General features: G+C 44.4%; 1 protein-coding gene across 1 annotated transcript in view; it reads right to left on the reverse strand.

Moving 5' to 3' along the window:
- CCDC83 (coiled-coil domain containing 83) overlaps positions 1–3,039 on the reverse strand; it is a 51,757-nt gene extending 48,718 nt beyond the window's left edge. The window contains exons 1-2 of the mRNA XM_084894133.1: positions 2,924–3,039; positions 2,606–2,667 (exon numbers count right to left, since the gene is read on the reverse strand). The gene's annotated coding sequence lies outside the window, so the exon portion shown is untranslated. The remainder of the gene's footprint in view (positions 1–2,605; positions 2,668–2,923) is intronic.
- Between the last annotated feature and the right edge of the window lie 13,573 nt (positions 3,040–16,612).

Here is a 16,612-nt window from a genome sequence, read left to right on the forward strand (position 1 = left end):
ACTGTATAGGATTGCAATGAGTTAATGATATCACCTCAACATGCACTTTTGCATTTGATGATGTTCTACAATGAGGATTTTCGTAAGTATTTAAAAGGATTTATAATTCCTGACCACCAGATGATTTCTGTCTCAGTCAAGGGTGAGTATCCTAGAAAAACATTCACAAAGTAATGTAATCATCTTCCAAGAAGGCTCCACTTAGAATATTTCCTGACAAATAGACACCTGATCTGTTTGTTGGTAGCTACAAACATTTATTCAGTGCCTGCTCTGTTCCTGACACTTTACCTGGCCTTTGATTATAAAATACTAGAGGCCCAATGCACAAAGATTCATGCAAGAATGGGCCTTCTTTCCCTTAGCTGCCAGCACCACCTTTGCTCCGGCTGGCCTGGAGCTGCCTTTCCGCCTTCCCACGCTGCTCAGGGGCCTGGAGCAGCTGGGGTGGTGCGGTACGCCTGCATCGTTGCCATGGCAATGATGCAAGCGTCCTGCCCCCGGCCACTCGCACCTGTGTATGCAAATTAACCCTCCATCTTTGTTGGATTAATTTGCATACTCACTCCTGATTGGCTAGTGGGAATTGCAAAGGTACAGTCAATTTGCATCTTTCTCTTTTATTAGTGTAGATAGAAGAGTCAAGATCTCTACTTAGACTGACAGGAAGAAAGAAACATACCCCAGCAGAGTTTTTTAAAAAATAATGAACAGCCAAAACCAGTTTGGCTCAGTGGTAGAGCGTCGGTCTGCGGACTGAAGGGTCCCAGGTTCGATTCCAGTCAAGGGCATGTACATTGGTTGCAGGCACATCCCCGGTGGGGGGTGTGCAAGAGGCAGCTGGTCGATGTTTCTCTCTCATTGACGTTTCTAGCTCTCTATCTCTCACCCTTCCTCTCTGTAAAAAATCAATAAAATATATTTAAAAAAATAACGAACAGCTTTAAAAGACTTTAGCAAAATTGTGCAGGTAATGAATGATATGGAGACCTTCCCTCACAATATGACCTTTTGGGCCATCTGGTCTTCCTCTGTTTGGGCATTCCATAACATGCCGTGGAGTGAGGGCAGGTGAGGAGGCTGGGTTTAAAAGGCTCAGATCTCCAGCCTTTTTAGAGTCAACTACATAATCATTTTGTCAGAAAACGTTTTATAAAGTATTCCTCAAATACTTCTCAGTGAAGAGCAAAAAGTCTATTTTAGTAAAAATGGACATATAGTAGCCATCTTCATCAATGTACTGTAATTCTGTCGTCAATGTACTGTAATTCTGCAATGCTTTATAGACTGTAAAATAACCTCCCAAATAAGTATGTCCTTCCCTGTGCGGTTTCAGGATTCTGGCTCAATATCTAGGAAGCTCCTAAAGCCTTTTTTCACCACTTTGTGGAGCGATGAAGAGCCAGAAGCCTCCTGATGACTCGTGCCAGAATTTTGTGGAGACTGGGAGGGATGGAAGTTCTGCCCTAATACTTTGCTGGTCATTTGGAATGGATCCTGATGTTTGTTAGCTAATTGATATCTATAAAAGGCTAATGTGCAAAGTGTCCCCCTTGGGAGCTGGACTGTCTTGCGCAGCCCTGATTGGGGGAGGGACCACAGGAAGTTGGCTGGCTGAGGGAGAGGCTGAGGGAGAGGCTGAGTGCCTGCCCCTTGGTGGTCAGTGTGTGTCATAGCTACTGGCCTGTTGTCCAGTCTTAAGAGTCGCTTAGGCTTTTATATATATAGATTCTTAGCTTAAAAATTGGTCTATCTTTTGATCCCAAGTTGCTAATAACAAATAGTTTTAAATGCAGTATATTACACTAACTTTTCTACCAGAACTATCTCGTCACCCAACTTCTGTTCTCCTTCACTTTTAGAAAAAAAGAAAAAAGAAAAAGAAATATAACCACAGATTGTTGTGAGGACAATGGAAATACACGCAGTACTTTTATAGTTGGATGGAGGAGGAGACCAAGGAGGTTTCTATTTTCAAACGGCAGTGGTGAATGTAAAAAGGATCTACTCAGGTTGGGTAGTGGGGTGGCAGGCAGGAAACCCATGAGCAATTAGCACACACCAATAAACACCCAGTCATTATTTTTCTTCTCTGCCTTCACAGAACTTTTTTTTTCTTCTCTCCCTTCAATGGGACACCTCCCATCTCCCAACCATTTCAACTCTCTTGGCCCTGCAGAGACTTATGGGGAAACAAATCTAACAAGTAAAGAATAATTCAAAAAGAAAACAAAATCTGTGGGTTGGGAAGGCGAGGGTGAAAGGCCGTTCACAACACACCTACAGTGTGTCTGATCTGTCTGCTGAGTAGGATGCAAGGACGTGCGAGGTCCTCCCTGGGAAGGCATTCACCGGGCTGGGGATTGGGTGAGAAGAGCAGGAAGAAGAGCCAGACTGGGCTGCCCAGCTCCTCCTCCAGGAGACAGGCCTCTAAGCCTTTCAGCCCACCTCCCTCCTTTCCCTTTCTTCTTTCCAGCCTCCACCCGGAGGGACTAGTGAAGCTCAGGGGCTTTGGGGGAACTGCCAAGCGCTCCAGCCCCACAGGAGTGGAAGGCGTTGCTAGTTCACTGAGCATCTGCTGAGCTGGGGCTGTGAGGTTACACACCTGAAGGTCTCAGATCCTGCCCTCTGGGCGCAGGAGGTCTGGAATGGCAAGTAAGCAACGCTCTGCAAGGCAGAAAAAGAGACGAGTTCATTTCCTGGTCAGCTCCCAAGATCTCCCTCGCACGCACGCTGTTCCCTGGGCGAAGAGGCGGGGAAAGTCCTCGGGGGAGGGAAGGTCCCCCCAAGGCCCAGGATCCGCCCCCATCAGGCTCATTTTAGGGAAAGCAACCCCCAGGGCAGTGCGGGTGGGGCGGAGATGCCGGTAAGGTCTTAATGGTCAGAATCTGGAAGGAGATGGGGGCCCAGCGGGCCTCCCCACCTGCCCTCACGGCTTCCAGGTGCGGGATCACAGCTGCGGGCGGGGAAGCAGCACTCGGATGGGGCCCGGGCCCGGCCCGCCGTTGCAGCCACCGCCGCCTCCGCGCCCCTCCGTTTCCAAGGCGACGGGCGCGCGCCGAGGCCTCCGCACCCAACCACCCAGCGCAGCCGCGAGCCGCGGGCCGCGCGCGCCCCCTGGTGGCCGCGCGGGGAAGAGTCCGGGCCGAGGGCCGCCCCGCCCCGCCCCGCGTCGCCCGCCCCTCTGGCCTCCCGCCCTGCGGGAGTCTCACACACACACACACACACACACACACACACCCGGTCCCTCAAACGCTCCCGCCCCTCCCCGCCTCCCTCTGGTGGCCGCCCCAAGAGTGGCGAGCTGTGTAGAGATGGGACATCCAGCCCCTGAGCTGTGACCCTGAGCCGGGCACGTCCTTCTGTTTCTCTCTTTGGTTTTCTAGCAGCTCGCAGGCGGGGAAGGGGTGGCTTCCGTCTGCTTTGTTTTGTGTAAAAGTTCTCGGCCTCAAATAGAATTGCCAACTCCTGGACTGTTTACACGGAAACTCCCAGCTCTGAAAGTCCTTGACTGCCCACTTTCCTCTTGCTTTACTTTTTAATCTGAAACCTCAAGAAAACCAATGCAAGCTCCGTCTTTCCCTTTCCACTGGGAGCAGCTTCCTCTTAACTCGAGAGGGGGAAACTGCACACACTTCCAGCCTCTCCAGTCCCCCCTCCTTCTGGATTCATTCTCCGCCTGGGAGCACCTACCTCCACTGGGACCCCCTGCCAGGTCCCCATCCCTTTGTCCTGGGGAGACAGAAGGAGGGGCTCCCCCTTCCCTAGGCCTCCACTCTCTTCAGAGCCACCTGTTCGGCATTCTTGAATTTGATTTTTAAAAATAGATGATCAAAAGTCTTATGAGGGATGCTATGCTATGTTAGTCACATATTAGGAACTTCTTAAAGGGAGCTGAAGCAGTTCGTACAATGTTCATTAGCATTACATTAAGGGTGTTTTTTCTCATCGGTGAAGAGTCATCTAAAAAATTGCCCAAACCGGTATGGCTCAGTGGATAGAGCATCGGCCTGCGGACTGAAAGGTCCCAGGTTCAATTCCGGTCAAGGGCATGTACATTGGTTGTGGGCCCATACCCAGAAGGGGGTGTGCAGGAGGCAGCTGATGGATGTTTCTCTCTCATCGGTGTTTCTAACTCTCTATCCCTCTCTTTTCCTTTCTGTAAAAAATCAATAAAATATATATTTTAAATAGTCATCCAAAAAATTAACCAGTTTGAGATAATTTGTGGTTCCCACCTTATTGGAACCTCCCTTTATTCTACCAGTGTTACATATTTGTTAAGTGCCAGTAATTTGCTGTGATCTGTGTATCCGGAAAAGTTTTTTGTTTGTTTGTTTGTTATCTTCCCGAGAATAACAACAACAGGTGGGAATATGGGATAAAATTATTCAATCGATGCAGGAGGAGAAAAAAGCTATCATTTCCCAAATTTTAAAGCATGGAGATTTTTGTTATGGCTGTAAAATGGAAAAACACAGTTGTGTGATTCTTCAGCACTTTGAATTCATTCCCGAATATTTCCTATAAATCCTGGGCCTGCTTCTTTTACAAGAGCCTGGGCCTATAGTCAAAAATGTACTTTCTCCCTATCATTTATCTCCCGTGCCGTTTTCCGTATGGCCTGTGCCAGCTGGTGGTCAGACAGTGAAGCCAGATAAAAACCGTTTGCCAAGTTTCCTCATTTGACCTCGATTTTCTGTCAGCCTTACCATGTTGGATAACGTAGAAATGGAGGTTAAGGAGAGTTTCTGTGGTAGAAAAAGCCACATGTGTTGTCTGGTGCGGGCAAAAACACAAAAAAGAACCCGTTTGGGACGCACGGTTGCTACTAAGTATTTTACACTTAAAAAATGTTGTACCTGTTTTCACTGGGGAGCACTATGTCTGCAGAGAGAGCCCGAGGCAGTCCACTACCGTGTTAATATCTTACAGTGATTTTAGAGACTGGAGCTAGTGACTAACCCATTGACTTCGCAAACGAGTTCAAATTTCTAATAAATAAAAATTTTTGCTGACAACAAAGTTACTTTAAAAAAATTTTTTTCATATATATTTTAGTTCTGTTTCTTTTTTTAAATATATTTTATTGATTTTTTACAGAGAGGAAGGAAGAGAGATAGTTAGAAACATCAATGAGAGGGAAACATTGATTCAGCTGCCTCCTGCACACCTCCCACCGGGGATGTGCCTGCAACCAAGGTACATGCCCTTCCTTGACCGGAATCGAACCTGGGACCTCTTAGTCCCCAGGCCGACGCTCTATCCACTGAGCCTAACCGGTTTCGGCCAAAGTTACTTTTGAGAAAGAGGAAAGCCCTGCTGTTAACTTCTTACCTCAGAAGTCTTTTCCTGACAAATTTGAAACCATTAAATCAGTGTTTCGCAAAAGGAAAGTGGCGAAGTAAAATATGCTCTTCAGAGGAGAAGTTGATGCTGCCTTTATGCAGGCCAGGCGTGGTAACAGCCTCAGTGAGGGGGTGGTTGGCCCACCAGCCATGGGCATGTTGCAACGTTAGAAAGTGGGGTTGTTTCCGGTATTTTCCTTCCAACCGGGGCCATAGCCCTGCCACCCCTCATTCTCTCCGGCTCTTCAAACCATGTTTATTTAACGCGAATGACCAGAACCCTGGCAAAAAGAGATTACATTTCTCTCCCCCCACCTATCGCCTCTGCTCAGGTACTTGTTGAAACAACTCTTATGAGTTCTTTGTCTGCTCTGAGGGAGAAGAGCCCAGGATGGTGAGGCAGAGTCCTATCTCAGGAGCCCGAGCCAAGGGCCATGGGCTGTGCCTGAGGACTTCGGTGTGTGATGTCGTGAGAACAATCCAGCCACAGCGAACTGCTTGCATGCTTTTGGCAGTTTTAAAATATGACCACATGGGATATCCATACAAATCACTAGAACATGCCCCCCCCCCCCAAAATTCAGAAATAGACAGATACAGATATATAGATACATGTAGTTTATTGCTTCAGACAAAATCACCCAAGGTAATTATATAAAGAAAGGATAGTATTTTCAACAAATGCTACTGTAATTATGATATGGCTGCTATCTGCTTGGAAGAAGGATGAACCAGGACCTGACCATACACCATATAAAAAATTAACTCAGAATAAATCATAGATCCGATCATAAAAGGTATTTTATATATAAAAAAAAGGGTAATATGCAAATGGACCCTAAGGGCAGAACGACCAGCATGACTGCTGGGCCAGTCACTAGGAGGCGCACTGACTACCTCTTGGTCCCTTTCCACAGCTGTCAGGCACAGATCACCCGATGGCGAAGGAGGACCCAGGGAACCAGGGGTGGGTGGCGGTGGGAGGCAGGGCCGACTGCCGGCAGCTGGGGAAGCTGTCCCTGATTGCAGGCCAGGCCTAGGGACCGTACTCACGCACGAATTTCATGCACTGGGCCTCTGGAGAAGTATAAAACCTCTCGAGTTAAGAGGCCAAGTGTAGGCTCTATGGGTCAGCTGGTCCAGCTGAGCTGCCTTCTAGCCCACACAGTGTCAGGTGTGTGAGTGAAGTCATCTTGGATCCTCCCAACCAGTCCATCCATCAGCAGGATGTTGCTGAGTTCATCTCAGTGCCACAGGGAGCAAGAGATCGCCAGTGACGAACCTACAGAATCTGAGATGTGGTTGCTTTAAGCCACAAAGTTTTGACAGTGTCTGGGTTATCTATTACTACATAACAAATTACCAAAATGTTAGTGATTCGGGACAGCAATCATCACTTATTATCTCACAGTTTCTCTAGATCAAGAATTAGGGAGCAAGTTGATTGGGGAGTTATAACATGGGGTTTCTCCTGAGGTCAGACATTAGACAGATTCTACTTCTGCTGGAAGGCACTTTCAGGCTCGGGGGAGGGAGGGGCAGATGAGTTAATGGGCAATTTCAACATTGTTGGGATAACCCCTGGAACAGAGTGTGGAGGAGGGTGGGAGAGGAGAGGTCAAGACGGGGGCAGGCTGAACTCCACCGACCATCACCCCAACCTTTCTTCTGCTTCAGGGCGGAGGGCTAAGGAAAAACCTAACCCCGCCTTGAGGATCAGGGAAAAATTCATAGAGGAAGTGAGGTCTCCTCTGAGACTTGATAATGAACAGGACTTGGACAGTTTGGAGGGCTGGGATAGAGGGATGGATGTGTACAAGGGCCTAAATAGAAAAAAACAAAAACAAATAAAATATGGTGACTTTCTTATGGACCTGAAAGAAAGTTTCAGAGAGGATACAGGTGAGACGGCTGGGGAACAAGCAGGGACAGGTCATGATGGCCCCTCTGAACCATGCTCTTTTATGATGACAAAAGTTCACTCGGGCTAGATTCCAGGTGTGGGGAACATCTGGCTCCTGGGCCGTATAAGCCCTGAGAAATCATTTGGTCTGGCCATGCCGAGGCATTAGGGATGAGTTCATTAAACGTGTGACCAAATATAGCAGGCTAATTAAAAAAAATAAAAAAAATAATAAAAAAAAAATATATATATATATATAATATATAATATATAATATATAATATAAAAATATATATATCTTCCACAGAGAGGAAGGGAGAGGGATAGAGAGTTAGAAACATTGATGAGAGAGTAACATCGATCAGCTGCCTCCTGCACACCCCCCACTGGGGATGTACCCGCAACCAAGGTACATGCCCTTGACAGAAATTGAACCTGGGACCTTTGAGTGCGCAGGCCGAAGCTCCATCCACCGAGCCAAACCGGTTAGGGCATAGCAGGCTAATTTTTAATGGCCAGATCATTTTGTATGGCCAGAGAATGATGTGATAAATACCGAAATGGCCCTTGGCAGAGAAGAAGGTTCCCCACCCCTGGTAGCGTGTGGAGGAGGGTGGGAGAGGAGAGGTCAAAAGGGGACAGGTCTCAGGATGAACTCCTCTGGCCACCACTCCAATCTTTCTCCCGCCTCAGGGCCTCCCACTCCGGTCTAGTTTCTGGTCCAGGAAACACGTCCCGGGCTCTGCCTTCTGCAAGATTGCAATACCTGGCAGCGAGAATGACCTCATCTCCCTGGCTCAAGTTATCAGCTTGCCCCATCTCTGGAGCCTTCTGTGATTCAGATAAGATACTCCCACACCAGGAAGTAGTTAGTCTATGAAACTCTGTTTTCAACAAACATATTAAAGGAATTAGAACATATGGAATAACATTACCTCACATCTGGAGAATGAGGCAATATAAATCCCAACTTCCATCTTTTAAGAACTGTATTTGCATAATTGCTTTCTTATTTATTTATTTATTTATTTATTTTTTTTATTGCGGTAAGAGTATGGCATGGGCTCTACCCTCTTAACAGAATTTTAAGTGTGCATTACAACGTAGCTAACGATAGGCACTATTTTAACAGCCGATCTCTAAGACTCAGGCATCCAGCATAACTGAACCTTTCTGTCTGTTGCACAGCCCCTCCCATTCCCATGAGCCCCTGGCGACCACTATTCTACTCTCTGCTTCTGACTTTGACTGTGTCAGATGCCTCATATGCGTGGAATCACGCAGTATTTGTCCTCCTGGGACTGGCTTTTTTCATTTAGCATACTGTCTGTCCTCCAGGTTCAGCCGTGTTGTTGCAAATAGCAAATAGCAGGATTTCCTTTTTTTTTTTTTTTTTTTTTAAGGCTAAATAAATTTCAAAGTATGAATGTACCATGTTTTCATTTTTTTCTTTTAAAAAAAATATTTTATTGATTTTTTACAGAGAGGAAGGAAGAGGGATAGAAAGTTAGAAACACTGATGAGAGAGAAACATCGATCAGCTGCCTCCTGCATACCTCCTACTGGGGATGTGCCTGCAACCAAGGTACATGCCCTTGACCGGAATCGAACCTCAGGCTGACGCTCTATCCACTGAGCCACCCTGGTTTCGGCACCATGTTTTCTTTATTCATCCACCAACAGGCCTTTAGCTTGTTTCCATATTTTGGTTATTGTGAATATTGCTGCCATGAACATGGGAGAACAGATACCTCTGATCTCAATTCCTTTGGACAATGTGATCGCTGGATCATATGGTGGTTCTATTTTTAATTTTTTGAAGAACCTTCCATACTGTTTTCCAGAATTGTTATACACAGTTCAATAGCTTTCCTGTCAATCAGAAACCATGACTCAGAACAGACTATGGGAAAATGTGCCATTTAAAAATATCTCAAAAAGAAGAGAGTTTAACTACAATACTAATATTATATGTTCAAAAACTAATTATTTTTAAGTTCTTAAAACTTTTGATTTAACAGACTAGGTTGGAAAGGAAAATATATAACACTGAAAAATGTCCATTTCCCCCATTAATGTATGTATAGGTTTAATGCAGATATGCCAACAAAAAAGTATTTATTTGCAGAAGGGAAAGTAATTGGGATATTCTCAGGAATATATATATCAATATTAGCAAATTCAAGGTAGTGTGCTATATTTTTAAATAAAAAGAAAAAATGAGGTTTGGGGTTATTTCTTGTTGAGGAAATACTAAGGATTTTACCTTTTATATGGCACATGAGTTAAAAAAAAAATGATTGCAAAAAACTGCATAACATGACTCCATTGAAAAGACAGGTCCAGAAAAAGCAAATGTACAGAGACAGAAACTGAGAGATTTCTGTTAGGGCTTTACACACTGGGGTCACCAGCAGGGGGACATGGAGACAGAGCTGAAAAAATGGGGGAATGGGGTGCTTCAGAGAGAATAGTCTTCAGGCCCTGAAACAGGTTCTCCCAGTGAATGCACCGACTTTGGGACTTGCTCACTGTGGAGTCTGGTGAGACTGAGAGGCAAGGGGGCTGCAGGACCTCACTTTGTTGATGCTTCTTTTCTTGAAGAACACGACATTTGGAGAAAGATGGCCCAGAGTTTTTCTGAAGCTGTTTATAACCGTCTTCAAACTATGGCCCGCAGGCCACATGCGGCCCGCAGAGGAGTCTGATCTGGCCCGCCAGGTTTTTTGGGCAGTGAGCGCAGCCGAGGTGTTACAGTAGGAATTAGTAGTTCATATAGTCCGGCCCTCCAGCTCTCTGAGGGACCGTGATCTGGCCCCCACTTTAAAAAGTTTGAGGACCCCTGAGAGTGGGTGGATTGAACCCATCCATTAATTTTCATCCAAAACATTTGTCTCGCAGCTGCTATAGACTAGATACCCTGTCAGGCCCCTTGTTGTTCGCTGCCTCCTCCCGGTTACTGGTCACAATTTTCTCCCCATTTTACTGGAGCAATAACTTCCTAACTGGTTGCCCTGCATCTACTTTTTAGCTCATCTGATTCTTTCTCCAGATTCCTTTCTCAGAGATTTGTTTCTTTGCTTAAGACCTTAACCGGCTTCCCGCAGAGCCCTTAGGCAAGAATTCATGGCCCAGCTGGTAAGGCTGCCTTAGACTCAGCCCATCAGGTCTAGGCCAGGTCCCCCTGTTATGCGCTGCAGTCATTGGCTGGGTTCCCCAGAAGCACACCCTGAGGCTGGGATTGGAGAGCAAGCAGTTTATTTGGGAAGTAGTCTCGGGAAGCTCTGGTAGGAAGATGGGGGAGTGAGGAGGGAAGATAAGAGGCCAATGAAACTGGAGAACTAGCTACCCAGAATGTGCATTAGTAAACAGGTGCCTGGGAATGGGTAACTGGAGGTCAGGCTCACTGGGGAACTCTGGGAGGCAGTATTTGCTACTGACTGAATTGTGTCTCCCCGAAGTTCATGCGTAGAAGCCTTAATCCCCAATGTGACTGTATTTGGAGTTCAGGCCTAGAAGGAGGTCATTACAAATTAAGGAGGGCCTTCCCTGGCCAGTGTAGCTCAGTTGGTTGGAGTGTCAATGGACACTCCAGATGCATGTCAGGTTTGCTTCCCAGACAGGGCACATGCCCAGGTCCCAGGTTATGGGTTCGGTCCCTGATTGGGATGTGTTCAGAGGCAACTATGGATGTTTCTCTCACATCAGTGTTTCTCCTCTCTTCCTCTCTCTCTCTCTCTCTCTCTCATATATATATATATATATTCAATTAAAAACATACCTTTGGGTAAGGATAAAAAGAAAATTAAGGAGAGCCTATAATGAGATCTTAGGGCAGGGCTTTATACATGGGAATTAGTGTGTGTGTAAGAAGAGACTCCAGAGAGCTCACATGGGTTCTCCTTCTTTCTTTTTAAAAAATATATTTTATTGATTTTTTACAGAGAGGAAGGGAGAGGGATAGAGAGTTAGACACATCAATGAGAGAGAAACATCGATCAGCTGCCTCCTGCACACTCCCCACTGGAGATGTGTCCACAACCAAGGTACATGCCCTTGACCTGAATCCAACCTGGGACCTTTCAGTCCACAGGTCAATGCTCTATCTACTGAGCCAAACCGGACAGAGCTCCCTCTCTCTTTCTGAGAAACACACAAGGAAGAGGTGATGTGAGCACGCAGTGACATGGCAGCTTCCCACAAACCAGGAGGAGAGACTTCAGCAGAAACACAGGTGCTGGCACCCAGACCTCAGCTGCCCAGCCTTCAGAACTGAGAAAACACATTTCTGTTGTTTCAGCCACCCGGTCTGTGGCACTGTGTTATGGCAGCCCAGGCTAAGTCAGCATGGAATACCATCAGAGTTGTCCCACCATGAGGGTGAGGAAGCTGGGTAGTGAGTTCTCCATTCTCATTTGCCATTGGTTGAGGACAACTCCTTAGGGCAGTGGTCAGCAAACTCATTAGTCAACAGAGCCAAATACCAACAGTACAAAGATTTAAATTTCTTTTGAGAGCCAAATTTTTTAAACTTAAACTTCTTCTAACACCACTTCTTCAAAATAGACTTGCCCAGGCCATGGTATTTTGTGGAAGAGCCACACTCAAGGGGCCAAAGAGCCGCATGTGGCTCGTGAGCCACACTTTGCCGACCACAGCCTTAAGGCCTTGATTTCCTGGACACTGTGGCCTGCCCGCTGCAGGGGCTGAGCGTGCTCCTGCCCTCTGTGGACCAGGGGAGTCCTCACTCCACTGGACAGTCTCTTGCATGAAGAGCATTCAGCTTCCCTGCTGAGTGCTGAGAGGACATGGGCGGGGCAGTCGTGTCCACCAGAATGCACTTCCCCTGCCATTTATGACTCTCTTTGCCCTTGTCATGACTCACTCGGCTAATATGTTAGCTCTGTCGGGGTGTAGACGGTACCACCAGAGCCGTGTACAGAGCCTGACAAGTTATAGAGGCTCAGCAGATATTTAGTGAATGTTTGGATAAATGAATAAATGACCATCCTTTTCCGCAAGCACGTTACACTGTGCAATTGTCAAATTACACATGCAGCATCAAACCTCCAAGTTATTGTGATATCTGAATCCCCATGCTCACATAAACCATTTTTAAAAATAGGTTTTTATTGATTTTTAGAGAGAGAGGAGGAGAAAGTGAATGAGAGAGAAATATTGATGTGAAGAGAAACATTGATTGGCACGCACGCACACACCCCAATGAGGGGTTGAACCCACAAACTGGGCATGTGCCCTGACTGGGAATAGGAGTAGTGACCTTTTAGTCCATGGGATGACACTCAATCAGCTGAGCCATTCTGGCCAGGGCAATCACTGATATTTCTTCACAAACCAATTAAGGGCCTAATTGCTCTACAGCAGCGGTTCCCAACCTGTGGGTCGCTAGCAGGGTTGCCTAAGACCATCGGAAAACACAGTTATTTACATTACAATTCATTAACAGTAGCAAAATTACAGTTATGAAGGAGCAATGGAAATAATTTTATGGTTGGGGGTAGCCACAACACGAGGAACTGTGTTAAAGGATTGCGACATCAGAAAGGTTGCGTACCACTGCTCTAGATCTACTCCCTGAAAGACCATACTTCCAAGTAGCCATCAGGGACCTGCCTCCCAGGCAGGAGGTGAGAGAAAAACTCTCCACAGACTGCCATTTGAGGGATCCAGTGCAAGAAAGTAGTAAAGAAAATTCCAGTGTGATGCTGCGCAGTAGGCCTAGAGGGTAATGAGCCTCTACCAGAGCAGGAGAACTAGAGTTCTCAGAGGCAGATTGCCAGGAAAACATGGAGCAGAAAGATTAATTGATAAATTTTAGCATTTATAAAATAATAATAATGGGTCTCTGACAAGTTCAATCAAGCATTTGAATAAATTCATAGGCAACTGTGTAACTGAAAATAACAAGGTAATTATTAACTCCTGGAAAAATTAAAAAAAAAAGTTGTTCAAGAGAGGAATCATAGTCATAGGAACTACCTGCCTCAACAGTGCATAATATTTGCATACTTTTTCCTTTATATAGAGACTAATGATTTAATTAAAAATTGGAAAGAGAGAGGAGGGAGTAAGTGAGGCCATAAGTTGTAAGACAGTTACATTCTCCTCTATTCTAACAAGAAATTAGCTCGTGTGAAAACTGATATTTAGAATTATTGAGAAAGAAAGGTCTATTTGGTAAGCAGTGTTGGAATTTACAAATACAGTATATTAAAAATAACTTTAGACTCCTATCTTAATATAAAATCCAGATTTAAATGAATTAATAAACATTTTTAAAAAAGGACTCTTAAAATAACCTCAGAGTGGGAAAAGCCTTCCTAAGCAAGACACGAACTGCAAAAGCCACAAAGGCAAATGCTGGACAGATTTTAAAAAATTAAGTCTATTGGGTTGGCATTGGTTAATAACATTATATAGGTTTCAAGTGTACATTTCTATAATACATCATTTGCATATTGTATTGCGTGTTTGCCTTCAAAAGCTGATGGACAGATTTGACCTTGAAAGAGCAAAACATTTAGGAGTGACAGGAACTACCAAAGATCAGGTTAAACAGAAGCAACATACCTGTAAGAAAATGCATGCAACATATTGAAGAGAAATCTATTTATCTACATATATAATTTTTTAATAGTTCTACCTGGTTCTTTCTCAAATCTAACTGATCAATTTTTAAATATCTTGTCTCTTTTTTTTTTAATATATATTTTATTGATTTTTACAAAAAGGAAGAGAGAGGGATAGAGAGTTAGAAACATCAATGAGAGAGAATCATCGACCAGCTGCCTCTTGCACACCCCCTATTGGGGATGTGCCCGTAACCAAGGCACATGCCCAACCAAGGCACGGGACCTTTCAGTCCGCAGGCCGAAGCTCTATCCACTGAGCCAAACCGGTTTCAGTTAAATATCTTGTCTCTTAATCATACTTTTGATATTCTTATTTCTTTAAACTTATTTAATATTCTGAAGCTGATCATTCTAATATCTGCAGTCTTTTTAGTTCTGATTCTGTATTTTGCTGTTTGGCTAATGCTTTCTCACGTTAGCTTGTTTCCTGGTTTTTTTAAATTGTGAGTTCGTGGTTATTGAAACCTGGTATGTGAGAACTTTTTGAAATTTGGTTTAACAGTTTCTCTTCGGGAAGTTTGCATTTACTAAATGACTGAGACCATTAACCAACTTAGAATCACTTTGAATCATATTTAGGTGTGAAGTTTTCTTGTGCTATAATACATAAGCATGTGGATACTGGTTCCAAATCTGCTTGAGGATTGAGTTTGTAGTTTGCAATTCTTGAGGAAAATTCCCCTCACCCCCCCAGTGTTCCCTCCTATGTCAATGACTTTCCCATAATCCGTCTTGCAAATCTGATCATGTCCCTTCTCCTACTTAAAACTATAGACCCACTTATTTGTCAGGTTTCATTACTTCCTCATGGATGCCTCCTCTAGCTGCATGCTCTGAAACTAGATCAGGCCCCAAATGCATGCTGTTCCAGTACCTTGTACTTCTCCTGATAGCGATCCTAACAATTGAAATCAGTGATTTGTGTGATTGCACACTTAATGATGTTGGAACCATGTCAGCTGTCTTCATTGCTGTATCTCTAACATCTACCCTGGGCCTGGTGTCTATTTGTTGAATAAATAAAAAATGAATAAATGATCAGTTTGGAAAATATTACCATGTGGGATAATCTACTTACCAGCTCCCATGTTCTAGCCATGTAATTGTCTCTACGTCAGTTAATATCTAAAAGTCTTAGTTGCTCACTTGTGGAATAGAAGTAACAATACAAACCTCATAGGATTGTTGTGAACATTACAAATGATATAAAGATCTGCAGATTTGACCTTGGCTATGATAGGTACTCAATAAGTGATAGCTTTTATTAGTATTTGCCAGCCATGCCTCATAAGTTCCTGAGGAATTGGGCCAACCGATTATTTTGAGCATACTCATATAGCCATTTTAAATAGGGGGTAATGTAAAGAGCTTTTAGCCCATAATGAGTCATAGCATAAATATGATAATTAATGGATCACTCCTGAAATTGGATATTAAAATAATATAGACTGAAAACTCAATAGTATTGCTTTGAAAAATAGCCAGCACTATGGTTTTACATATGTCAAAATTGATTAAGTTGTGTACTTAAAATATGTGCAGTTTATTATATATCAGTTATCCCTCAATAAAAGTGATTTTTTTTATTAAGACAAAAATTAATCCACAAACAATGAGTGGGGGGATGAAACACATGAAATAGCTATATTATTTAGGATGAAGTTTGATCGATTTAATTTTTTTTTTTTTACCCAAAACGATCTGTCTCTATTATTTGGCTTCCATGTGAGAACAATTTAATTGTTTCTCAAGTAGCTTTTTCTTTTCTTTCTTTTTTTTTTTTTTATTGCAGTTTGCACTGCAGTTTGACAAATGCTGATGCCACCACTGCTGAAACTCCACTCCTCAAATGTCAATATTTGCTGAAGGCTAATCTTGCTTTACCAGGACAAAAGGAAATTTATCTCCATCTCAGAACTGAGAGGTGCTTTTCATGTGATGCCCTGAAAAATCCCCATCATGCCAGGCTTTTAAAAAGCTGGCATCCTCCACAGATCTGACTGAGGGGCTTGGGCCTCCTTCTGAGGAGTGACTGCTCAGTATACAATTTATGAGTCATGAGAATCTGCAGATGATTCAGCAGCCTGTGTTTCTGCTACTGTTAACACAGCAACTATCAATTGTACTATTTACTTATCAACACCCATCGGGTACACCCTGACTTGGTCAGCCAGCCCAGAGACCTGCGAATGCAGCCCCAGGCATAGAACTGACAGGTGGACAAGAGCTGGGAGGTGAAGCTCCTGTGAACTTGGGAAGAACTTTGAGACAGTTTCTTCATTTGTGTTCCCCCCAAAAGTAGACCCTGAGATGAGACCTTGGGTTGCAGATAGTTTATTTAGGAAGTGACCCCAGGAAAAGACAAATGAGGAAGAAGAGGAAGTGGACAGAAAGGGAGAAATGCCCATACAGGCGGCATTGATGAGTGAGCTACTGCTATGGGAACCCGGGGCACAGTCTCTCATGAGGGCCCCTCTGGGGAGTCATTTGAGAAAGCTTCAAACTTATCCCACTGAGGGATAGGGATGTTGGCATATTTATCCACAGATTCATGTCCTTGTTGTTTTAAAGGGTGCCCTGGAAAGTGGGAGCATTGATTATACACACACACAACACTTGTGGGCTGAGCAAGCTCTTGTTAGTTAAAAAAAAATGTCCTCAGACAGAGACACCAAAGAATCATGAGCTGGCAGCGTGTCTGAGAAACT

This window comes from Pipistrellus hanaki (genome assembly GCF_964339955.1).
Source record: "Pipistrellus hanaki genome assembly, chromosome: 9".
Classification (NCBI taxonomy): Eukaryota; Metazoa; Chordata; class Mammalia; order Chiroptera; family Vespertilionidae; genus Pipistrellus; species Pipistrellus hanaki.